The 26072-nt window shown below is 36.9% G+C and overlaps 1 protein-coding gene across 2 annotated transcripts in view; it reads right to left on the bottom strand.

Moving 5' to 3' along the window:
* Positions 1-25176, bottom strand: part of DIP-gamma (Dpr-interacting protein gamma) — a 501352-nt gene extending 476176 nt beyond the window's left edge. Inside the window, exon 1 of one of the 2 annotated variants that reach the window (XM_073963615.1) lies at positions 24916-25176. The gene's annotated coding sequence lies outside the window, so the exon portion shown is untranslated. The remainder of the gene's footprint in view (positions 1-24915) is intronic. The other variant, XM_073963613.1, reaches the window with a different exon arrangement.
* Positions 25177-26072: the final 896 nt, after the last annotated feature.

Here is a 26072-nt window from a genome sequence, read left to right as displayed (position 1 = left end):
GATATCATGTTTAAGCCCTCCGCGCAAGCCACAGTTATTTGCGATAGGATCAAAAGTAGGAACAAGGTGCTCAAAAAAGAAAAATTGTTGTCCTCTTACAAATCATCAACATAACGCTTGGGTGTTATCAAAGTGAGCATCCCTGCCACGATTTAATGGACAGGCTTCTTCCACCCAGGCACGTCGGGAAAGATCTTCTAGATCATGAGGTCCAAGGTGCAAACGGGAACTTCTATATCAACGAGCATATCAGGCATGCTTGGAGAGCATTCATATTAATGCAGTCGCGCAGGCAGTATAGAGATACAGCGTGAATGCCATACTTCGGGACCATCCCGTATCCATTGCGGCAGAAGAACTCTAGCGATGCAGCTGCGTGAATTCGTATGGGGCACGAATTGATTCCTGATTCTTTATGGACGCAACCAGTTCAGGTTGCAGAATTTCTGATACAGAATCAGATAACTGGTTCTAGAGACTCTGAAAAATCGGAATATCAGGAATGTCACGGAAACGAATTCCGATCCAATGTGGAATTGATTTCCGTAGCTTCTTCAGAAAACCAATAACGAAGAATTTTTCGGAATGAAACCACTTTTGATTTTTCAAGCGGAATTGTATATTTATTTTTTTTAATTTGTGACTTTTAAACACTTAGAAATAAATAATAAAAATTTTGTTTTATTAATAAATTTACATTTAATTTCATATTTAAACTAAATAATGATGTTTCCCGATTTCACCAACAATTCGATCGGAATCTGAAGAAGCTAAAACAAAAACGATCGAATCTGTGACATGCCTGTCTGTATCTACAACTAACATTTGAAATAAATAAATATTTTTTCAATGATATCTATTTTTGCGTTTTTTATTATTTATAGCAAGAGACACATGTAAAAAGATGAGATTTAGATGCTGATATAACATAAGGTTTGTTATTAATACCGCTTTAGTATCGATTATCTAGGCATCATCAACGTCCAACAATTCATGTCCTGTCTTGTATCTTCCGCAACGTCAGTTGCTTTGTATTCATGCATCAAACTAGGGGCTTTTAGGTCGAGTTCCATACTAGAGAAATTTTATGAAATTGCAGTAGTGGGGAACTCCTAGTTTCATGCACGAATACAAAGCAACTGACGTTTCGGAAGACAGCCAGTCTTACACACATAGCTATTTGCTTAAAGAGTGAGAAGTCCTTTTGCCCTTGATCAGCTTGTGCAGTGTAGTATGGTTTTTATTGATCAGTATGACATCATTTTATATCAAAACTGATGTTGATGGTGATTAAAATTGAAGATTCACTAGATCAACCCAAGATGGTTGCATTGAATATACACCGTTTAGCTGTTGTAGCCAAAATCGTCTGTTAAAGTGGGTCCTGCAGCAAAGGGAAAATGCCAAGTTTATGGAGAAACTCAAAAAATTAGATAGAATGACGATCTCCAGTGGATTTCAAATATCAAATTCATAGCGTATTCGTCAAATGAAACCCAATGGGTTTATGACATATATGAAATGGAATAGACATTTAAAATTTAGCGGATTTCACGTATTATAAGCTACTAACGGAAGAGGGTTACATTAGCTGACTATATTTTTTTTCTTTTTAAAGGTTGTTGCATATTAAGATCAAACGGACTTTATTCAATGCAATCCTCTGGGTTTATCTGTGGCATCTTGAACATCGCTTCTAGTGGTTTATTATCTAGTTTGGAAAAGTCTTCTTTCCATAATCCTTGTACACTCTTCCTCTTTATTCCGACTCCAGTTAATTTCGATTCACTGGTACTTTACTTATTGCTGTTACTGAACGACTAGTAACTCCATATGCCGCACACTTTTTTCGGTCTGGATATCGGTTCCTTGCGAATTTTGCATGCATGGGCAATAGAATATGCTGCAGCTCTTTTGTGCGAAGCATTGCTGCAAGATGGTAGTAATCTCTGTCGTACTTCCAACACACTTGACGGACATCTTCCATTTATCATATTATATTTCATTTCTTGTGAATATCTGATGGCTGCGGCTATATGGTATTACATTCTGGTGCTGGTGAATTTTCCAATAGTTGACCCAAAGCTATTCATTCAATATTGGCATAAGTATAGCTAGAAAAGTTTCAATTTCTTGGTCACAACTAGGGTTATATCCTCTTTCAGGAAACTCACAAAATGTTTCTTTGGTATGTTCGCCTTTTTATTCGGCTATGGCTTGGACGATAATCTTTTATCCAAATCTTCTATTTGGAGAAGAATTCATGGTAAGTATGAATCACATTTACGCGTTCTTTTAGATGGGATTCCCGTCCTATATTTATTTTCTAATTTTTCATTTATATCATTAAATTTATGTTGATTTCTTTATGTTTTTCTATTTTGTATGTATACACAAAATCAGCTGTCTGCTGTCATTTGTATCTTCAAAAAAGGTATATATAAACGGTATAGATTAACCCACTGGATCTTTTAATCCCACTGGGTTAATCTTCAATAGTATAAACGCCCTATAACACAAAAACTACGCTTTACAAAACACTGATACAACCTGTGCTAATGTATGGTTCCGAAACCTGGGTACTTGCGCAACAGACAAGGCAGTGCTTGGTGTGGTTGAAAAAAAATCCATCGAAAGATCTATAGGCCAATCTGCGTTGACGGTGAATATCGACGTCGTATGAACCACCAGCTGTATCTGCTATACAACTACATCAGTATGGATAAACGTATCGAGATGCAACGATTGCGTTGGCTAGGCCATATCATAAGAATGAGAGATGATCAACCCGCTAAAAAGGCGTTTAACTACGGGCCACATGGCGGTGCACACAGAATTGGCAGGCCTTAGTACACGTGGAAAAGAGATGAAAAGACGAGGTATTCAAAATAGCGAAGCAACAAACAGAGAGAATTGGATCATTTCTTAGTTCGGCCTATGGAACAAATGTTCTGTAATGGACCAGATATGTAAGTAAGTAGTAAGCTTGATGTGATAAGGTGGCAGAATCCACAAAGTAATTTTTTACAATAAGTTTATTTTTTCTAAAAAGAAAGTTTGATTTGCTGAAAGCTAATTCCCAGGGGTAGTGGTCGGCCTCGTCCGACTATAGCCTTAGCTTACTTGTTTTTATTGTTTTTTTTTTTTTATTTTTTATTTGTTTTTTTATTTCCTTTCCGCAAGCGAAGTAACGAGCACTATTTCTATATGTTACAAACCATGTTTACAAAAACCTACCTTTAAAGCCTCACCACACAGTGCAATAGGGTACAATAAGTTAAAAAATATCTCAACAACATTGCCAAAATGAATCTAAATTTAATTTTTAACATCTTGGTTCAAAATGAACTTCAGTCTATGTGCTAATACTTTGCTAGTCATTTCCTTACACATTCTTCTAAAACAGTACATTAGTGCGTATGACTACTATCACGACGTATACGTAGCTGTGTTTACTTCATTTCCTGCCTGGTCTACAATGTACAAGGTGGCGCAAAAGTAATCTTCCGAAGTTTTTTGGCTGTAATTAAAAAAAAAAAAAATAAAAACTTTGATTTTTCTTGTGGATTATTTTTATTTGGTCTTTTAATTTTTTTACACCAAGTCGAGAATATGATATCAGATAAATGGCCGCCGCCACTGTTTATTGTCTTTTGAGCCCTTTTTATGCTATTTTCCATCACTTTGACCAAAACTTCCGGCGATAGGTCCTCACATTCTTGTCGGATATTGTCTTTAAGAGCTGAAAGAGTCTGAGGCTTGTTGACATAAACCGGCGACTTCAAAAAGCCCCACAAAAAGAAGTCTGGAGCGCCTCATCACTCAGGATTATATTTGATGAAAAATAATCTTCCTGTTGGTGGTGATTAAGGATGGCTTGATCGTATGTTAGACGGCGGTCAGCATCTAACAGATGATGCACCGTCTGGACTTTGTACGGAAACGTCTTCAAATCTTGTACCAAAATTCGCTGTAAAGACCGTCAACTGATACCCATTTGCGTGGCACGTCGTCTGGCCTATGTCGACGGCGCTTCCATTACATCCTCGGCTACAGCAGCAATATTCTCAGCAGAACGGATACTCCGGGGTCTGCCATGCATGGCAGCATCACGTGTTGTGCCAGTCTCTTCGAGGCGAGCGGCTAAACGTCTGCGACGAAATTCACGTTGTGCCAAAGTCACCGACCGATTATTGGCCAAATAAATAGTCACCAATATTCCGCGTTCTGGAGCAGTGTAGCGTAACATTGTTTATTAACGTGTATTTTACATGTGTTTACTACACAAATGTCAAAACCGAACTGACATTAGGGGCCAATCGCAAAAATTATAGCATTTTCTGATAGGAAGATTACTTTTGCGCCACCTTGTATTTCTATTAACATTTAAAGAAATGATTTTTTTATTATTTTTTACAACCGATTTACTTTATAATCTCTAAATGTTGCATTAATCAAAATTCCAAACCACAATTGAATTTTTCATTGAAAACACAGAAATGAACAGCATTATTTACTTCCCCTCTCTCTTAATCACTCTCTCTTTCTCTTTCTCATTCATTCTATACATAACCACAATTTTATTGTGCATTACATTTAAAACAAATTGTATGGATAATTTACTTTCGATAGAAGAATACCTTTTGTCGCATTACTTGGATTTCGTTTTTAAACTAGTGATTTTTTTGTGTCGGTTGGATGGTTGGTTGGTCGGTCGTTTTGTTGCGTTATCCCAGCTACAAATCAATTGAACATTGCAAATAAAATTCCAATAATGAAGCCGTAGAAAAAAACGAATGAAATGCCACAAAACAGCAAAAAATGAGAGCAATCACAGACAAAATGATTTTTAATGATAAGATGATGATGCTAAACGATAAAAATAGCAAGGCAGGCAGATAGATGAGAGATGGGAAGAAAAATTAAAAAGGCCATGGAAAAAAACGAATATCCAGGAGGGAACAAAATGTGAACAATCATCATTTCTGTGATATTTCTATTGATTGATAACAGAGATATACTCCCACAAACACAAACCCTGGCAGGCAAAGCTATGCAGTCAACCACACAGACAAAAGGACTATGGATGGCCTTTAAGGCAGATAAGAAAAGGAAAATAAGTTCATAAAACTCTGCTGAAAAGGCAGTCGAGCAGGCAGACATTAAGATTGCCTTTTTTTTAAAATCCATAAAAATCCAAAGACAGAAACGAATGCCATTTATGTTGTAAAGTTTGATTTGCCTTCTTCATCTTTAGTTTGGGGGTGTCAACTTGGTTTTCTTTTCGTTTCTCTTTTTTCTCCATTCTTTTGTTAATTTTATGTTTCCGTCTAATCACTCTAGACATTTATTTCCTTTTTTTGTTATTCATTTCATTTGAATTCTTTGAAATAATTTAAAATCAATTTGTGAAAATCAATTCACACAGACAAACACTTGCATTTATGCAGGAAGAGGCAAAGTTTTGAATACCCCCGCCCTCCTTGAATTTGATTTCTTTCCATTTGGATTTCAAATAAAATTAAATGCTAATATTTAAAAATGCTGTGATGTAATTTATTCATCAAATCTATTAACCAACGACCTACTTGATTAATAAGGGATCTCATTTATAAGGATGAACGGTTATGAAATGAAATTGTGATTTTTAAATTTAACTCAGTTTGGAATAATTGAAAATATATTATACGTTAGATAAAACAGTCATGGATGATTGGGTTTACATATAAAAAATGGAGTTATGAAGACCTTCAATGTGAAACAAGTGATGTTACGGAAACATCCGAGTAGCTCCAAATTTGCTTTTTAACAAGTAAAAAGTATCAGTCAGCTTTGCCGACAGAGATATACCCTCAGCCTGTGGGGAGTGAAACACCTTTTCCCCAAAAAAACGTATGTATTTATTGGGGTTTCCAAAATTTTGGGCGTATGAACCGAAAAAATATGGATTGGATTAAAGCTGTAAACAGGGTCACTAGTAAAAATTTCAGAAGAATCCTCGAACAGACCCTTAACCACGCAAATATTTTGTACATTTGTGTGGTTGGTACCCCAAGGACTGGACCGATAGGGCCCACATTTGAACATAAACTAAGTTTGGACAAAATATTTAGAGAGCCAAAGTTTGGACTAAAATCGCCGGTACCATTTTTTGCAATTTTTTTTTTGAATATTTTCGAACTTTTGTGTGGAAGGTACTGAAAGGAGTGGATATACAATCACCACCTTTGAATTTCATCTAATATACGAAGAAATATTACGATATCCCAATTTGGGATTCCCAAGTGTGGACGAACGCAGTATTCGGTTCGAGCTCTCCAGCCATTTCATATGGTGGTATAGGGGTTTTTACACGATTCCGACTGTTTTCTCAAGAATTATGTACTTGCCCCTGAATAAACTTTTACTGTCATAATTGAGGCAGCCAATGAAAGTTGCTTCAACAAAAATCAAATTGATTCGAGGGCAGGTCTTAAAGTGAAATTATCCGAAATTTTGTGTGGGAGGTTCCGTAAGGAGTGGACAAATATAGTCCATATTCGAACCTGATCTATATCTGGTAGATATATTAGAACGTGCAAAGTATGAACCAAATCGGTCACTCCCTTCAAGAGTTATCGTGCGCACAATTTTTCCGAAATTTTTTGAACTTTTAAGGGGGAGGTACATGAAGGAGTGGACCGATATGGCTTTTCTTTAAACTTAAACTAAGTTTAAACAAAATATTACGACAGCCAAATTTTGGAACGAATCGGCAGATCCGTTCGAGAATTATTATGCGCTACAAGCACTTCACCCGGTGTCATAGGTTTTTTTTGCACCTTTAAGGTTTTTCTCAGGAAGTATGGACTTGCCCCTGATGAAACTTGTACCAAGTATGGGGGGAGAGAAGAAAAGTTGTTACAACAAAAATCAAAGCGACTCGGGAGCAGGCCCTAAACTGAACTTTTCCGAAATTTTGTGTGGGAGGTACCCGAAGGAGTGGACCGATTGAGTCCATATTGGAACCTTATCTAAGTCTGGTAGAAATGTTACGATGTGCAAAGTATGGAACAAATCGGTTATTCGCAAAAAATTTCCGAACATTTTCGAACTTTTGTGGGAGAGCTACCCGAAGGAGTGGACCGATATAACCCATCTTCGAACTTAAACTGAGTTTGGACAAAGTATTACGAAGGCGAAATTTAGGACCAAATCGGTTGATCCGTTCGAGAGTTATCGTGCACTCCAGCTAGACGACAAATTGTCTGAAACACATTTCGTCCAAACCTTCCCGGGGGCTAAAACCGTTATTTCGGTGAGGCAAATTTTGTCCGTATGAAAGTGTGTATACACTCGTTAACATAAATACTGAGGGTATAAAAATGGAGTTATGAAGACCTTCAACGTAACTTTAAATGAAAGAGAGGAGTGTTTTGTGTGAAACAAGTGGTGTTACGAAAACATCCGATTAACTCTAAATGCCCTGGTCTGTGGTGATATACTCATCATCATCAATGCTGCAAAGAAAATTTATCTATCTTATACTTATTAAGACAATCTATCGGAGGTATACTCTCAGCCTGCGTGAATGCTTGGACAGATTGAATATGGGCTACACAAAGAAAATCCGTTTCTCGAAGAATTGTGTACTGACGGGTTTTGCAGAATTTTATGACGGAACAAATTTGGAAATTTTTGGTAGTTTCTCTTAACGACTGTTGCTTTTCTCATAAAAATAATATCCCTGAAGATGACTGTCGATGACAGCCGAAATATCGGATAAATGAAAAAGAAACAAACACTAATATCTTTGTTTTCATTTGACCAAAAGCCAAAATAAAACCACAAAAAATTATACCCTACACCACAATGTTTTAGAATTACACACGGTGTCATATGGGTTTTTTGTACCTTTCAGTATATTTTCTCAGGAAGTATGGACTCGCCCCTGATGAAACTTATACCGTCGTATGGGGGCAGTTAATACAAGTTGCTACAACAAAAAACAGAGCGATTCGAGAGCAGGTCCTAAACTGATGCTGAGGGTATAAAAATGTAATCAGCCAGGTGAAAGGTACCGCCTATGGGCCTATTTCAAAGTGTCTACCTGTCATTACAATTGTTGGTGAAAAGGTTTTGTATGACCCTTAAAATACTGAAAATCAGAAGGTACCCTTATACGGGAGCTATAAAAAGACATGGACCCATGTTGACAATTTTTATTGAAGAAGTTTCGTGATACCTGAAAATTCAAATGTCAAATTACAGCTAATTCGATTTTTGGTGCTACGTTTCATGATCACAGAGAACCTCAAATGTCAAATTACAGCTAGTTCGGTTAAAAATTTTAGCTAAAATCCTCAAAATACCGAAAATGAGGGGGCTATACCAAAATGTGAACCTATGCTGACCATTTTTGGAGGAGATGTTTTGTTACCACAGTAAACCTTAAATGTCAAATTACAATCGGGAGGTACCGTTATATGGGGGCTATAACAAAACATGTACCTATGTTGACCTTTTTTGGTGGAGATGGTTTGTAGCCACAGTGAACCTTAAATATTAAATTACACGCAGTTTGGTCAAAAAATGTAGCTAAAATCCTGAACAGACCAAAAATCGTGAGGTACCGTTATATGGGGGCCATTCCTAAACCTGGACCTATCCTTAAAATTTTTCGTGAAGTATTTTTTTGACCACTGGGAACCCCAAACGTAAAATAACTGGTAGTTTGGTAAAAAATATCTCTAAAACCCCTAAAAAACCCGAAAATTGGGAGGTACCGTTATATGGGGGCTTTACCAAAACGTGGGTCGATATGGCACATCTTCGAACTTGACCTGCCTATGGAGAAAAGGCACTCGGGTGCAAAAATGTGATTACAACAGACGGACAGACCGACGGATAGATGGACATGGCTAAATCGACTCAGAATTTTATACTGATCAAGAATATATATTCTTTACAGGGTCGGAAATGTACATATATTTCAATGCTTTACAAACAGAAGAACAAACTTAGTATATCCTCCGTACTATGGTGGAGGGTAAAAAAAGAACGAAAAAAAATCGACGAAGGGATTTTTAAATAAATCGCAGTCAAAGATCACATGTTAAGGTTGTTTTTGTGTTTTCACGATTTTGCTTGGAAACCGCAAGTCCTACTGAAATGGAAATAGAGAAAATGTTGTGAAAATTCTCTACCAGTCAATCTTGTAGATGTAATATTTTCTTAGATTTTACCATGTTTGAGAGATTGAAATTGGGACAATGCATTGACTGCACCACCTCCTTATAAAAAAATATCACGTACGTTACGCCCCAACTAACTTTAAATGAAACCGCATACTTTAATTAAATGAATTAATCGATCTAACATGAAATAAAGAGTTTTGTATTGAAAAAGTAAATTTTAGCTAAGTCCCCCAACCAATATGCTACGATCGTTTCGTGGGTGGTTTAATTCAGCTCATCAGGCATGTTGGATGTGAATGGCTAGAAGACAAAGGCTGAGTTTCATAACTTCTATTTGTACAAGCAATACTGAAAATTTACAGATATGAAGTATTTCTGAAGCCTTTTTCTTATCAAGTAAATCTAGTGTCCTGTCTAGAATCATTTCTCAATACATACACATGTACAAATCGAAGGGGGCTTTCCTTCATGAATTGTAATGCCTTCCATTTCGGAAGTTTGATATGATAGATTAGCAGTGGCTAAGACCTCAACAACATTGTCGGTTTGTTGGAGAGGACATAGGTTCAAACCTCAGCCGGGGCAGAATGATAGTGCAAGTCATAATACGTCGTATGATACAAAGAAAATGGTAGTATGTCGCGTTGTTCTATATGTTTTAACCGGAAATGATCGTAAGTCTGCAAAATGTAGAAATTTAAGTACGAGAGAAAACTTCGTAAATCTTCCATCTTAAGTTGGTTCAGGCGCACCGTGATATATAAATGTGTTTTCCTTTATAGTGTTGGTTTATTTATAAAGAACTACGTTTACCTTCCATGATACAAAATTTCGCAACCATGGTAGAAAGGTGTTAAAATCAGTGTACGATGCAGTGTACGATGCTGTACGGGGTTTTGAAGTTTTTATGCTATCTTTGATTACGAGCTCTGAACGTTAACTATCTGGCCTAACAATGAAAACGCGAATATTTATCATCAAAAAATGTTTTATTGTTTTCTTAAGTAGTCTCCAGCTTGATTTTTACCGCCTTTTCATGCGCTTAAGCCAATTGTTGAATCCCTTTTCCCACTTCCCAATTTAGAGACCTCCAAAACGTGGCTTGTGAACGCTTTTACAGCATATTCTGGTTACTAAAATTGTCTACCACGCCATTTTTCTTGATATGTTGGAATCAAATAAAGTCATTGGATCCCCAGCCAGGGCTGTACGGCGGATGACTCATCAATTCAACGTTTTGTGCGGTTAAACTGGTGCTGGTTTGAATCGATGTGTGAGAGATCGCATTGTCATGATGCAGAATGATTAGTTTTCTCTTGTTCGTTTTTCGAATTTCTCAGGAGACTTTTGGCCAACACATTGTAGTGTACCAGTCAGAATTAACCGTCCTACATTTCTGAAACCGTATTGTCGCCACATGGTTAGTTTTGAAGAAGAAGCAGGAGACAATTTGCTTTGAAGTGCTAATTACATAAACAACTTGCGTTGAATTTGACTCGCTTTCGAAGACATGAACGGTCGATTCCTGTTTTGTTCTGGGCTCCTAAGCGTAGATCTAAGATTCGTCTTCTGTGACGACGTTATCTGTTTGAACCACAAGATAATTTTTTTCACAAATTTCTTTGCACCAATCCACAAGAGCCTCTTTTTGAGCGATTGTCAAATTTTGCTGGATCTAACGAGAAAAATCCATCTTGGGGGCCAAGTGTTCATACAATATCAAATGTTAGTTGGTGGAATAAATGACCAAGGATGCCTCTATATCATGGTGTATAACATGGCCATTTTGCATTATCCATTCATGCACTGCTTAATTTTTTTCTGGCCCAACGACCGATTTTCTGTGACCCTCGCGACCTTCGTTTTGTGGCTAGTGTCGGCCACAATTGAATTCATTAAACCAGGTTTTCATGGTGCTATAGGATGGCCCTTTATCAACATACAAAGATTTGATCGAAGCACTCTTGCCATGATTATCCACGACGAACGGTGTGAAAAATGATCGGACGAAAATGTTCACAAGTAAATTCCATTTTTTGCAATGTCATTTTTCACTGTAAACAACACAACACAAGGTCGTATGACAAACTGTCCTGAATTTGTAGAGGCTAAAAACTGTCAAACTGTCCAAAAGAAGATTTCTTTTGGCGCCTGGCAACACGCGGTGTTGTCTAGGCCAGACAGATTTCATGCAGCCCTCGTACAAGTAATGTAATACCTCGAAATATTTGTCTCTTTCATTGATTGAATCAGATAAAGTCAATAGGTTTTCTTTCTTCATCCTGTCCATTTCGTCCAAATCTTTCACTTCCCTTAGCCGAACTATAACCTTGTATCTTCTAGGGAAGAAAGCGACTTAACAGCTTTGAATATTCTAGGGAAGAAGGTGACTTAATAGCCCTGCATCTTCTAGGGAAGATGACGACCTAATAGCCTCGTATCTTCTAGGGAAGAAGGCGATTTAATTGCGTCTTTGTCCTGTCAAGGTCCCTTCATCATCAAGGTAACTTCATCCTGTTCGTTTCGTCCGAATTTTTCACTTTCCTTAGTCGAACTATAGCCTTGTATGTTCTAGGGACGAAGGTGACTTAATAGCCTCGTATCTTTTAGGGAAGGAGGTGACCTAATTGCCTCGTATCTTCTAGGGAAGAAGGCGACTTAATTGCGACTTCGTCCTGCCAAGCTAACTTTTTTAACTTCATCCTGTCCGTTTCGTTAAAATCTTTCACTTCCTTTAGTCGAACTATAACCTTGTAGAAGGCGACTTAATAGCATCGTATCTTTAGGGAAGAAGGCGACTTAATAACCTCGTATCTTCTAGGGAAGAGTAAGACTTAGTGCCTTGGCATCTTCTAGGAAAGAAGACGACTTAATAGTCTAGTATCTTTTACAGAAGGAAGCGACTTAATGGCCATGCATCTTCTTGGGAAGAGGGCGACTTAATAGCTTCGTATCTTTTAGCGAAGAACGCGATTTAATAGCATTGCATCTCTTAGGGAGGAAGGCGACTTAATGGCCTTGTATCTTCTTGGGAAGAAGGCGACTTAATGGCCCTGTATCTTTTAGGGACGAAGGCGACTTAATAGAATAACAAGAGTTGGGGAATAATTGGAACGAATTTGGTTTCGAATTGTCATAGGGAAACTGACCATTATTATTTCAAAATACTCCCCTAATAATTCCTCATAAATAATCTCTACGAGAATTGTTTCATACGCCATATTTCGCATGATGTATTTTCTCTCATTTACGTTCATCTTATCGTACACCACCATAAACTTGCTCTGAAATTTCCCTTAACCGCCAGTTATTACTTTTAATGATTCGTCCCATAATGTATTACAACTACTTTGCCTATGTCCATTTGACAAATTATTATTATTATTATTATTGGCTTATGATATGAACGCAGCAGCAAAAGAAGAAGACGAAAAAACAGCAAAAACACCAATTCTATGCCAAGAATGTATGCTACGAATTTGTTTTGTCCAGCAATAAATCCTAAAAGTATACAACACATATTTTGCAATTTATCAAAGTCGTCGCATACCTGAATATGGCAAATTGTAACAGCAACAACATTTTTGGGCAAAACTCTGAAGCAAGGACGAAAATAAAACACGTACAAAAGTATGCGACGAATTTTAATTTATTGAACGCCAAGAAAACCCCCCAAAAAGTAGGCACTATTTTTTAAGTGATTTATATCGATATTTCACAGCATCGCACAAAAAAATCTTTTGGGGTAATTTAATGACAGCATTTCAATTTTGTTTTGCAACAGCATGACATTATGTGTTTTTTTTTTCTTTTGTTTTGTTTCTACTTCTCCTCTTTTCTTTTTTGGCTTGCAACTAATTTTATTGGTTAGGCAAGAACAATGGAAAACATTTAGAGAAGTTGTAAGAGGAGAGAAAAGGTGGATGGAAGTGAAGCTGTGAAAAATAAAATAAATTGAAATCACAAGGTAAACTGAAATGGTGGAATTCTTTCAAACAAAAAACAAACTTTGAAACACACAATTCTTTGGATTTGAGTTGAGTTGGTTGTTGTTCTTGTTTTTGTTATAAAACTAAACGTGTAAACGTTCAACTACAATAATTCATTTACAGTTAAATAACTTTGTTTTACTTTTGCCGAAGACGTAGATGAAGCCCGAAAGCAAGAAATATGCATGGATGAATGAATGGCCTAAAAGGTAAAATAAAATGACCAACCATTCTTTGGGCCTGCCTGGCCATTATTTTACAAAACAAATTTCACCACCCACCCACAATGACATTAGGAAAAGAGCCAACAAGGCAACATACGTTTAACGGGAGTTGTTGATGACTCTTTGCCAGGTGTTTACCAGGCACACAATACTCCGCCCACCCCTTCGACAAAGTTTTGTTGGCAAAACACTTATAATGTATTTTATATTTTTATAGCAACCCTCCTCCTTTTTTTCTTTCACCTTCTCCACAACTTCTTTACTAAATGAAGCCTTTTCATCTTAAATTTTCTCACCTACCCCCACCCGCTCTACCAATTTTTTCTGGGATGAGTAATAAAAACAAACTTGAAACAATTTTGTACTCTTTTTGTAAATTTTGTTGTTGGTTTGTTTTTGTGCGTTAATAAAAAAATAACAAAACTTTCAATTTTGAACATTTCCTTTGTTATATGACTTGGCCAGTTTTTGTTATTCTTAGTACTCCTCTCCTCACCAACAAACAAATGATTTAAGATTAATATTACATTCTTCACCTGTTTTTTTCTAGGTTTTAACAACAATAACAAGAAGTAGGAAGCAAACAAACAACAACAGAAACTTTTGTTCATATTTTCTTTTACGGTTAGATTGTATAAAGCCCTATCCTTGGTGGGGTTAAATTGTTAAGTAATAACATAATATTTGAATATTTATCTACTTAACTTATATTTTATTCCAAACGTACCCAGAAGTTTCGGTAATTTGTTCATGGATAGAAGGAGGAAGGTGCGAACTAATAATAATGCAAAGTTGAATTGGTTATATATCCTTAATAGAATTTTTGGCCAACATTCAGTTTTTCTTCAGCAGGATGAAATGTTGGCTAGGTTATTTGGGTTATTTATATGTAAATCACAACTTACAGCTACAATTGCTGGGGGTGTTACTAATTGTACTGGATACTTAACTAACTTAGAAAATATTTCCAATTTTGAATATCGTGTTGTTCCTTCTCAGGGTGACGTAGGGGATGAATGATACAAAGTAATGGCCTTGACCGGACTTAACATGTGCAAAGCCCAGGATTTAACTTGGTCCCTCTGCCATCTCAAATGGACACTGATCTCCCCGTTAACATCCGTTAAAGGTAGTGAGCTAACATGTGCCGCGCGCTCACCCATAAGAACGTTAACAAGCAAGAACGGCGTTAAGTTCGGCCAGTCCGAACTTGTTATGCCCTCCACCATGAGTTGTATTGAAGTAAAACGGAACAATTTGTTTCCTTTCCAAGTGTTTTTGTTTCGTTTTTCTGTGCAGGGAGCGGCAAATCCCGGAATGTCTGCTCCGGATTCTTTTGGTCCGTGCCGGGACTGAGGAAAACCCAGGACCAATATATTTGTGCTCGGTTTGTCACATCCGCATCTTCACCCATATCCAATCTACGGTGAGATGCAATAGATGTCAGGTGGGTGCATTTAAGGGGTTGTTCTGGACTTACCCACGCGAGGATCTACGATAGGGACTATGTTGCTGCAAGTTGCGCAAATACAGCCCCCAGTGAGTCGTCGTCGTCAGATTAAGAAACTCCTTCGTCGTCGGATTACGAAACTCCCCCGCAGTCCCCCCAACAGCAGCCGCACCCGTAGCATTTAACACCAGCCATTGTTGTTACAATCCCAGAAAATGCATCCTTTTTGCAATTTAATTGATTAAGATCGATGAAATAGTGGACTTTATGAATCGGAAGAAGATCAAGGTTGCGGCGGTGCAGGAAACCATGCTGAACGAAGGAAGGATCGCACCAGATGTGGAGGTGGGGGATTAGCCTTCCTTTTGCACCAGTCTGTTCAATACAGACCTATCTCTCTTGAGCCTGCCTCTAACGACCCGTACATGAAATGTATGGGGGTAGCAGTCAGGTGTGGAACTGGCGAGATAGAGTTGCTGAACGTATACATCCCGCCGAGAAATAGCTGTATCTCAGATTATAAGCCTGACATTAGCCCGCTTTTGTAAGGTCATAATCGCCTGGTCCGGGGGGGACTTTAATGCGCATCATGAGATGTGACATTCGGCCCTCGGAAACGATCAGAGGGGCATAGCGCTGGCTGAGCAGATTGATAGCTCTACGTTTTGCTCGGTCAATCAGGGCGCCCCCACCAGAATTAGAGGAGCGTGTCACAGTTCGCCAGACATAACCATCGTGGCACCTGGTCTGACAAATGACGTCACCTGGCAGCCCGTCATTTCCCTTGGATCAGACCACCTCCCCATAATTGTCTCCATCAGCAGACCACCCGATTTCGTCACACGTTTTGCGACGTTACGTTGACTGACCCGAAGAGGTCTGCAAGTTACTTCAATCGACAGTTTGTCGAGCACCCCGAGAGTGAGAGGGCAAAGAGAAGAGTGTTACGTCGAATTAGATCTCTTCCTGTCGAGGATGAACCACCACAGTTTACAATGGATGACTGCACGACATCTCCATACATATTTGTCGAGGACTCAACCAGGATCGGCCGTGTGATAAAACAGTGATGGTGGCGCTTGACTTATCAAAAGCCTTTGATACTGTCAGGCACTTCACTCTGTTCGAGGACATCGAGCAGACAACCCTCCGGCCAAGTCTGAAACGTTGGATAATCAACTATATGTGTGGTCGCCAGTCGTATGTGGAATTAAGGAACAAGAAATCCAAGCCCCGTAGAGTGAAACAGGGAGTTCCCCAAGGAGGGGTGATATCTCCGGAACTTTTTAACCTCTACCTTTCCTGTATTCCGATCCCTCCAGACGGCATTGAGATCGTAACGTATGCGGATAATTGTACGATCCTGGCGTCAGGTACCTACCCTGATGACATCTGTGAGAGACTGAACTCTTATTTAACCGATCTTACCAGCTTTTTCCACGCGAGGAATATGCAGATATCCGCCACTAAATCGACGGCCACTCTGTTCACTACATGGACGGCGCAGTATAGAAGAGAGTTGAATATCAGATTCGATGGTAGCAGAATTCCGACCACAAACTGTCCCAAAATTCTAGGGGTCACATTCGACACCACTTTCACGTCGTCCTCGCAAGGCACAGCTATCTGCGATAAACTAAAATGTAGGAACAAGGTCCTCAAGTCCCTAGCCGGCAGCACTTGGGGTGCAGATAAAGAAACTATGTGACCACGTATAAAGCGATAGGTCGGTCTGTGGTAAGCTATGCGGCGCCAGGTTGGACCTCGAATTTATGTGACACGTAGTGGGATAAGATTCAAATTTGTCAGAACGCCGCACTGAGAACAGCAACAGGGTGCCTCCTAAAATCTACAGTGGACCATCTATGTACATGAGGAGGCAAAGATTCTTCCAGTACGACAACATAATGAGATGCTATCGTTGCAGTACTTGCTCGGGTGTTACCGTAAGAGCCATCCCAATCATCATCTGCTGGCCACCGATACACCCAGGCATATCAAGAAGAATATTCATGCTCTAGAGACGGCGATCCAACAATATGGGAGAGAACCTCTATATCAACAGGCATAATTAATTATTGTGTGAATGCAGTCATCGGAGTACATCCCCCATCTATCGCAGCTGAAGAGCGTCAGCTGCCACGACAAACCAGAGTAGTTTTGGCTCAATTACGCTCGGGATATTGCAGTCGCCTAAATTCCTATTGGGCGGGAATCGATCGCACCGTGCAAGACATCTGCCCAGTATGCGGCATGGGTCCGCACGATACTAAGCACTTATTCAACTGCCCCGTCAAGCCTACTCTGTGGCACAACCTTTAAAACACCGAAAATCGGCAGGTACCGTTCTATGGGGGCTATATGAAGGCGTGTATCTATACCGACAAATTTTTGGAGGAAAGTTTTGTACCCTCAACAAAAACTAAGTACCAAATTGCAGCCATTTCCGTGTGATAATGAGGCTAAAACCTTCAAAATGCCGAAAATCAGGTGGTACCGTTCTATGAGAGCTATATGAGGGCTTTTACCTATACTGACAAATTTCATATGGAACATTTAATACACCAAATTGAAGACCAAGTACCAAATTTCAGCAATTTCGATGGAATATTGAGGCCACAACCTTCAAAATACAGAAAATAGGGAGGTACCGTTCTATGGTGGCGTGGACCTATATCGACAAAATTCATATGGAACGTTTAATATCCCATATGAAGACCAACTACCAAATGTCAGGCATTTCGGTGGAATATTGAGGCTGCAACCTTCAAAATACCGGAAATAGGGAGGTACCGTTCTATGGGGGATATACTAAGGCGTGGACTGGTCTTGGCTTGGATGTAGGTCCTAAGATTTTAATTACACTTGCATGTGGGGAATTCTGAGTGAAATCGGACGCTTTTGAAAAAAGTAGTTTTTGATTTCCTCTAATGTTTTTTTTTCAGCTATTCACTAAAAAATATTGCACAGTGACTTTTGAAGCAATATTTGTCAATCTTCGATTTTTTCTAATTTTTTGAGATTCAAGTAATTACAATTGTTTTTGTTTATTTGAAATTTGTCAAGATTTTTTTTTACACACCACTATGCAAAAATAGTATTTGTTCTATTTTTGGAGCTATCTTTACATTTTAATCATAATTTACAGTCGATTGTGCAGTTCTAAATTATCCCTGACGCAGTGTTTACTTATTTAAAATAAAAATCCAAAAAATAAATCCAGTTTTTTAAAAAGTTTCATAAATTGGGCGCAAATTTCAACGTCAAAAAAGTCTGGAGGGTTCTCCAACGCCACTTTGACGGCAAGAATCGCTTATTTTTCCCATTTATTGGAGTTAAAATAATTTTGCATCTCAAAACAACAGTCAACATGATCTTCAGGTATCGAAAAAGCGATGTAAACAAACGTTAGTAAGCTCGAATCGACCAAGGAAGAATACAAAAATTGCCATGTAAAACTGCAACCGAGCCCAAAAAAGAAAACCTCCAGATTTCGACTAAAAATTCTGTGAACTCTCATGCAAAATGGCTAGGATGGATTTTTTCTATTACTCAAACAATTTTCAATCTATTTTTCATAAGCATTTTTACCTAAACCTACGTCTGTTCTTCTTCAGGCTCGATTGCTATTTTCCTTGGCAATTTTTGTATTCTTCCTTGGTCGATTCAAGCTTACTAACGTTTGTTTACATCGCATTTTCGATACCGGAAGATCACGTTGACTGTTGTTTTGAGATGCAAAATTATTTTAACTCCAATAAATGGAAAAAATAAGCGATTCTTGCCGTCAAAGTGGTGTTGGAGAGCCATCCAGGCTTTTTTGACGTTCAAATTTTACGCCCAATTTATGAAACTTTTTAAAAAATTGGATTTAGTTGTTTGATTGTTACTCTTTGCATGCAATTTCGTAAACGCCACCAAAGTAGGGGTGAGTCCCATCATTGTAGTTTTTTGGACCACACCAAATTGTGCATGTGAGAGCCCATATGACACCTATATTTTCACTGGACCATAGCCGTAGACCTCTAATGTATTTTCGCATGCAATATAAGTAACCAATGGCTTATCCTAACTACGGAATTTAAGTTGAAAGTATTAAAAATACGCAATTTTGGCAGGTCCGATCTAGGTTTTTTATATTTTTCAAATATATATTCACCACAAATGTTTTTAAAGCTGTTTAAATTGAACGCACAACATCTTCTGTATGAATTTATAACGAAAAACCATCAATAAGATATTTATATTTTTCAATCACAAGCACAATCTGTATGAAAATTGGAAAATATGGCCCTAAAACCTATATCAGCAAAAATGTCTAAAATCGTCTTTTCCATTTCAAAAAAATCAAAAAAAAATTTTGATACTACATCTATGATTTTTGGCACATAGATTAAGAAAAAAATCTTCATTCCAAATCTGTTTTCGTTACCAACTTTGATTGTTGCGCGCAAAAGATATGACCGTTTTAATTATGATAATTAGAAAAAATTCTAAAAAAATCGCGGCTTAATATAGTAAGCTGTTATATCCAATTGTCGTTAACTGAATTCGCACCCTTCGAGAATATGCAAAAAAAAATTCAAAAAGTTTCAATGGATTCGCGAAAAATTAAATTTATTAAATAATTTCACGTATTTACAAACATATTTTTGAAACAATAGCGCTTATACTTACAAAAAAATATATAAAAAATTTATAGCAGCATCCAGACATTGTGAGGAATAAAATGAAACCTAAGTCGTGAAGTTTGGAGCTATAGTATTCGTGTTATTTGCAAAAATACAATGAAAATGTGACAAAAAAAATAAAAATTATGTTATTCTAATTTTATTTTTTTATGGTTTTATGGGAAATGTTGAAGAAAAAATGATTGAGTTCTTCGTCATTTTCGTCCAAATTTCACGCAATAATGAAGATATTCCGTTGCAACAACTTTTTCACTTATAGTTTTCCTATTGGCGAATATTTTTAGAACATTATATTAAATCACAAGGAATTCCAATTGTGGCATAACATTAAAATAATGTTATATTGAATATTACAACATTTGAAACGCATATAAACCGCGTAATAGTGAAAATGACATGATGCGCATCCGATTTTCCAAAACAGCGAATCAATCCCTCTTATTTGATATACACTTTGTGAAATTCCATTTGACGACCACGATGTAGCATCAGTTGCATGTTAGGGTGCAAAAAACAGTAAAATGCCCATAATTTCCACGAAGTACATTTGCATTTTATGCGCATCCGATTTCAATGATCACCATTAAAAAATACATCATCCTATGTCATTTCAATGCGATCCATCAAGAACCGTGGATGTAGCATCGCACTCAGTTTTTAGAAAAAAATCTATTATATCTCCGGCTTCGCGAACGTTTTTCAATATCTGTTTTCGCACATTTTAAATATGCGTTTCGCTCTATTTATCTAAGTAGGAATCACACATCTAAAACGCGTCTAAATACGCGATATTTTCAAAAATATTTTTTGCATATTTTCGAAATTTGAGGGGTATCATATCCGCCGATCTAGTGGATGGATTTAGACGCGCAAAGGCTTGTTAGATTCAGAACGTAAAAAAACTAAATTCACGCGGGTTTCCACTGAAATCGAAAGGCATTTGTAAGTTTTGAATCCAAAAAACTGGTTTAAAAAAAAATACGCACAAAAATTTCGACTTTAAGCTGAGATTGTTGTGAACCTTTGAAGGCTACACGCCCTAGTTATACATCAAAAAATGCGTAATCGCGAGCACTACAATCTCATAATCAGTTTTTAAACGAGTACAGTTGCGTTCCGATTAGAGCAAAAATTCAAAAAACCCAATTTTTCAGTCTTCAAAATGTCAGCATCCGTTTGAGATTGATGCGGTGGTTATATTAAAAAATCATACATTAGAAACTTCATCTCTGAAGTGTATTCTTTAACTTCTTCTTTGAAAATTATACTCTACATTGTATTGTAAAGCCACTAATTGAAAACTGACTTAAAAAAAATCGTTTCCTTCAACGATTTTTTTCTATTTTTTTACATTAATATGACCACAACTTCCGCTCAAATTATAATTTTAAGAAAACTATCAGTGAATCGTGCTAAAACAGTTTATTTTACCTAAATGCGTTCAAAAGTTATGGTATATTACAACAATTTGCGAGATACAATACCCCATACCTCAGTTTCAACAGAAGTAAATTTTCTACAAAAAGGCCGATATATCTAAAACAAGTGCTGCCAAGAATGTTATGTGTTATGGTTACAGATTTCTTTTATTCAGAGACTCATAATGAAATTTCATTTGGAACATTTCTTTCTTTAACAATATTCCCAAAAAGTAAAGGATTTTGCTAGGTTGTGATCCAGTATGGAATTGTGTAAAATTAACAGTCCAAAATTAAAACATAAAATTTCATCCTAAAATATATAAATTTGTAATCTATTTTTTTTAAGGAAATAGTGTACATAGATTTATGGTTTATTTTGAAACTCATAGTGAAATTTTGTGTAGAATTTTTCATCCTTTGACACTTTTTACCTATAACCAAGTTTTATATTACTTCCATGTATCAACTAGAAAAAAGAAGGAAAAAAATTGGGAAATATTTTCATGTCTTTTCAGCAAAATTGATACTGATATTTTCATGCTATAGGATGTAAATAGACTTTTCATTTCTTTGGTGACCTATAGTGAAATTTGACGGAGAATATTTTTGTCTCCGACATTATCTCTCTAAAATTATGTTTTGTGGTACAATTTTGAATAAACTCAGATGAAGTCCGACTTTAACCCTAAAACGTGTTTTTCATTTTTAGAGATTGCTGGCGATTAGACAAGAGTTACAGATTTGGTGTATTCTGAGACCTATAGTAAAATTTTATGGCGAACAGTTATCAAATCCGAATATCCTACAAATTCGGATTTTATACGAACACATTTTTAATGAGTTTTTGAAAGATTTTCGAAAAAAGGACAAAAAAGACCCCTTTGATAAACCGCATGAGGGTTAAAATTTTTAACAAAAATATTTCCCAGACCCTCCTAAGTAAAGTTGCCAAAGACACTATATACCTGAAATGCAAGGATTCCAAGATATCTAAACTCGAATATTTCGAAAAATTTAAAAATGGACGGAACTTGCCCCGCCTATTTTGGTTACTTTCCGACGTAAACTTTAAAAACGCCGATACACGTGTCTCATATTTTTAGCTCTACTTTCATAATCTACCCGATTTTCCTTGTAATTTTTGTTGTTGTCGCACAGTGTTGTTATAAAAAATATTGATTTTGTATCACGAGTTTGCTTTAAAATATTTTTGTACCGTAATGTGGGGTTATACCAAATAGAGCTGGCAAAAAATCGATGGCAATATCGATAGTATCGATTGTTTTTAAAAATTCAACATCGACAGATAGTTTTATCGATATTATCGGATTAAAACCCCTAACTTAAAATCTATTAAAATGAATACAAATTACGGCGCTTTTCAGTTTTGTGGGTGTCAGAAAATTCGTCCGTAGACACACGTACAAATTTTTCGGAATACTAAATTATATTTTTGTGTCTTTTTAATAAATAAAAGCAATTGGTTTTTCTCCTTTATATTTGTGTGGAGTACTTGTAAAAATTTCAACAAAAGTAGACATTTCTGCCATTTGCTGTTTCCAAAATAATGGTGATGACAAATAAACGATAATACCGATAGCTATCGATTTTATTTAATCAAATATCGAAAATATCTAATGTTGGGAGTATCGATATTTTGCCACCTCTAATACCAAATCATTGACATATACCAAACATTTTTAGTAACCAAACTTCTGCATAAAGGACTCGAAATATTAAATTACGTTGAACTAATTTTAAAAGTAATTATTGAAAAAGTTTTAGAGTTATCTTGCACAATAGCCATTTTAGTATGTGCCGGCAGGGTTTTTAAGTTTTTGGGTCATTATCTTAGGAAGTAGTGACTTACTCCGGAAAAATGTACAGTTGTAAATGAGGCCGCTCGAACAACCTACTGAAAAAAGAATCAATACGACGCGATTCACTTTATCTGAATTTTGTGTGGGAGGTTTCTGAAGGAGTGAACCGAAATAGTCTATATTCCAATCTGATACATGACTGGATTAAATAATACGATGTGCAAAGTCTGCACCAATCAGAAACTCCCTGCGAGAATTATCAAGCGGATTTGCCATTTCGGTTGATGCCGTCAGGGTTTCATGGAGCTTTTTGGCCAATACCTCAGGAAGTATGGACTTGCGCAAGAAAAACATTGTACCATCGAAAAGGGAGCCGCAAGGACAACTCACTGAAACAATTTTCAAAACGATCCTAGAGGAGCTCTTAAACTTCACTTAACCCGAATTTTGTGTGGGAGGTATCCGAAGGAGTGGACCGATATAGTCTATATTCCAATCTGTTACATGACTGGATTAAATAATACGATGTGCAAAGTCTGCACCAATCAGAAACTCCCTGCGAGAATTATCAAGCGGATTTGCCATTTTGTTTGGTCCCGTCGGGTTTTCTTTGAGCTTTTAGGCCAATATCTCAGGAAGTATGGACTTGCGATAGAAAAAAAATATATCGTCGTAAAGGAGCCGCAAGGGCAACTTACTGAATAAATTTTCAAAACGATCCGAGATGAGCTCCTAAACTTCATTTTATCCGAATTTTGTGTGGGAGGTACCCGATGGAGTGGACCGATACAATTTATATTCCAACATGATACATGACTGGATAAAATAGTATTATGTGCAAAGTCTGCACCAATCAGACGCTCCCTGGTAGAATTATCTTGCGGATTTGCCATTTTGGTTGGACCCGTCGGGTTTTCTTTGAGCTTTTAGGCCAATATCTCAGGAAGTATGGACTTGCGCAAGAAAACAATTGTACCGTCGAAAAGGGCGCCGCAAGGACAACTTACTGAAAAAAAATTACAAAACGATCCGAGATGAGCTCCTAAACTTCATTTTATCCGAATTTTGTGTGGGAGCTATCCGAAGGAGTGGACCGATATAGTCCATATTCCTTCGGGAGTTATCGTTCACACCATTTTATAGACAAATTTTTAACCTTTGTGGGGGAGGTACCCGAAGGAATGGACCGATATAGCCCATCTTCGATCTTGAACTAAGTTTGGACAACATATTACTATACCCAAAATTTGGTTCAAATCGGTTGATCCGTTCGAGAGTTATCGTGCGCACCAGGCAGACAGACAGACAGACGGACGGACATGGCTAAATCGACTCCGAATTGTCTGAAACAAATTTCTTCCAAACATACTTGGGGTCTAAAACCGTTATATCGATTTTCATTTTCAATTTTAAATGTGATTTCATGGGGTCTTATTTCTGTAAGCCGATAGATCAATTATATGGGACCTACAGGAAATAGCCGATTTCCAACTGAAACTGGCAGACGTTTGACCATCTTGGAAAATTTAACGCTAAATTTTAGTAGTAGATTGCAATGTTTTTTTTTTTTTTTTTTGTTTTGTACAACATGCATCTCTATAATTTTATAATAACTTACCCTAACCCGAGTAACATAAATTCATCGATCGGCCTTACCTGAAAATAAAAAAACAACAAAAATTAATAACTATTTATTATTCAGCCTTAAATGTTAAATGAAAATAAATACAACTTTATGCAAATTGTTAACATCCGCTTAAATAAAATATTTATTAACATATAAATGCTTCGGGGGCACAGCATAGCATTCGAAAAGAGTGTCTGGTTTAAATAAAAAAAGTTAAATTCATCAAATATACTTTTACTGAAGGATTAACCCTTAGCCAGTAATTTGAAAAACAAAAAATCCTTTTAGATAAATTATTATGTGAAAATTTTGTTGTTGAAAACAAATAAAACTTAAACTGTTTACCAAGGGAGAATACAAAATTACGACTTTACAAAGTTTCCAATAGCGTAGAGGAAGGATGATAGGCAAAAAATAAATATAAATATTTAACTCAACTATCACGAAACAAATAACCAGAAAAAAATCTCCAACTCTTGAAATAAAGAAGCCATTTAACTTTTTGTTTAACAGTTACCTGGGCAGAAGGCAAAAACCACTTAAACATTTTTTTGGTTATCAAATGGAAACTCAGAAAAAAAATCCTTTCGGCTCAGATAATGAAATCCGTTTTTTTGTTACCCAAAACTAAAAGCGAAAATCAAAAAAAAAACTGAAACACTAGACAGTCTGTGGAACCAACTGAATGAATGTCGAACGAAGTGAATGGACGGGCAATCTCGTTCCGACTGGGCGGGATACAATGAATGAATAAAATTGATAATGAATTTTTGTGGTTGTTTTCACGGAGATTTTTCCGTTTAAATTCATTTCAATTTTAAGTGCCCAATCACTATATCACGCAATATAAATAACAACAGCAACAACAAAGGCAACCATAACAGTAGCCGACGGATTGAAACCAAATCGCATAAAAATAAAAACACAAAACACAGGCTCCGGGAAAAACGAAAGAAGAAATCAAATAAAGCGTTTTTCTATTATTTTGTAATTTAACAAAATTTCATTTGTTATTTTCCCATCAACCGAAATTGTTTCCAATACTCTGTGGCCATTTCATTTGTGCACTTATGTATGTGTGTATGTTTATGCCGGTATTGTGTATGCAACACACCGGTATTTTGTTTGTGTGTCTCTTTATTATAAATCCCCAGAGTTTGGAATGATTATTGCTGGGATTGTTTTCCAGCATTTTGTACCCTATAAGGTGTGGTGGGGTATTTTTGGGTATGGTATGTGTTTAAGTAAGAATTAATATATGGTTTAAAATGGCATTGTTTGGTAATGCTCGCTTTTCGCCTTACATTCATTGTGTTCGATTTGCATACTCGTTAGAAAACGGCCTACTCCTTTTTTGTTACAACATTGATATGTCATATAGGAGTTTTCTAACGAGTGTTGCTTTTGCGCCTACGCGACCTTTCGGCATTATTATTGACTCTTCGTTTTCGATCGCCACTCGTAACACAGGTAATCTGTTCTCCATACTTTTCCCTTTAATTATATTTATTTATTTACTCAATAAAGCTTCTGCTTTAATATTCTTTGAAATTAAAACGTTCGTGTTTTATTTCTTATCTTTTTCGAAACGCAATTTCGGCGCCTTTACATTTTGGTCCTTCGAGCCGGATACGAGCATTTGGATTGTTTTGGTTTTTGTTCTAATTGGTTTTC

The sequence above is a fragment of the Musca autumnalis genome, unplaced genomic scaffold (genome assembly GCF_047663935.1).
Source record: "Musca autumnalis isolate F117 unplaced genomic scaffold, ASM4766393v1 scaffold_1, whole genome shotgun sequence".
Classification (NCBI taxonomy): domain Eukaryota; kingdom Metazoa; phylum Arthropoda; class Insecta; order Diptera; family Muscidae; genus Musca; species Musca autumnalis.
This window is presented reverse-complemented; position numbering and strand designations above follow the sequence as displayed.